General features: G+C 66.2%; 1 protein-coding gene across 1 annotated transcript in view; it reads right to left on the bottom strand.

The window, feature by feature from the left end:
- The window catches only part of LOC113208170 (protein gustavus), a 35,815-nt gene that overhangs the window by 28,263 nt on the left and 6,246 nt on the right, over positions 1 to 1,306 (bottom strand). The gene's annotated exons all lie outside the window — the stretch shown is intronic.

Below are 1,306 nucleotides of genomic sequence, written 5' to 3' on the forward strand. Positions count from 1 at the left end.
GGGGAGGTGCGGGCTCATACGCGAGGACGCCGTCGACGTGGCGCTGAGCTGCCGCGCTACGGTGCGACTTTCGGCGGCCTTCAGCGCCGGGGCCCCGCCTCGCCCCACCGCGCCCCGCCAGGGGCATGTAGGTGCATTTGTATACAGTGTCCGTCATACCGTTCCCACAGCAACACAAAGGGGCGGGCCGTGCGCTACTGACTGTGCCCCGCGCGAGAAACTCCGCGCGGCCGGCCCGCGAGTTGTGTGACCGTTCCACCCCGCGCCGGCCTTGGGGCGCATCGCGATGCTGTGCATCCTCTACGACGGGCGAGGGGTGGATCCATGGAACAGCCGCGCCCGGTATTGTGGCGAGCTGCAGCACCATCACCACCACAACCATCGTCGCCTTCGTTACCCAGGCCGTCCACCGACGCGGCTTGGCCGGGCCCCCCGCGCCGTGCCGCGCGCCGGACGCAGAACCAACGGCCGGAACCGGAACTGCACATCACGGCGGCGGCGCTGAGCGGCGCTGTGCGGCAGCCCCGCCTTTCCCAGGAGGTCATCGGCGTAGCGTCGGCGTAGCGCGGGGCGCCCTGGAGCAGAACCTCGAGACTCTGTGTGTGTGTGGCCGGGCCGGAGACCCGCGCGCCGAGGTTCACGGCAAGGTGGATCCAATTAACAAAGCAATGGGAAAAATCTGGTTACGCAAACAAAAGACCGGCGTCGTCGTCGCGCAGCGAAAACTCCTCCTTGCGATCCGACAGTAAGAAGCCACCCCCGCGCGGCCGGGGCCGCGGCTGGAAAAGCGGAGACGCGATTTATGCACCCTCCCTTTGCTCGCTCGCGCACAGATGGCGTCGGCAGCTGGCGCACCTGCAGGCAGGCACCTTGCGCCCCTCGCTGGCTGCTGCGCCCGCCGCTGCTGAGCCGCGACCTAGCCAGCCCCAGCCTAGCCTCGGTCGGGGCCGCAGGGCCGGGCCCGCGCCGGGCTGCACACCTGCCTGCCAACCCGCCGCCGTACCGCTCGCGGCTGCGCTAGCGCGGTTATGCAAGTTACCCAGCCAGGCGCGCCCAGGCGGGAGATGTGCCCGCGCGCCGCGCCTGACGTCACAGCGCGGGCCGAGGCCGCCGCACAGGCACAGCCGTACATAGGGCTGTGCGGTATTGAAATTTCAGTACCGAACTTCGGTATTAAAAAAATACCGAAACTCGTCGGTATCGGTTATCGATACCGTACCGAAAATACCGAAATACCGAAATATCGAAATACCGAAGTATCGAAATTTCGAAGTATCGAAATTTCGACGACAGAGAAGCTAACGAG

Source organism: Frankliniella occidentalis, unplaced genomic scaffold (genome assembly GCF_000697945.3).
Source record: "Frankliniella occidentalis isolate FOCC.00 unplaced genomic scaffold, Focc_3.1 Scaffold30, whole genome shotgun sequence".
Taxonomy (NCBI): Eukaryota; Metazoa; Arthropoda; class Insecta; order Thysanoptera; family Thripidae; genus Frankliniella; species Frankliniella occidentalis.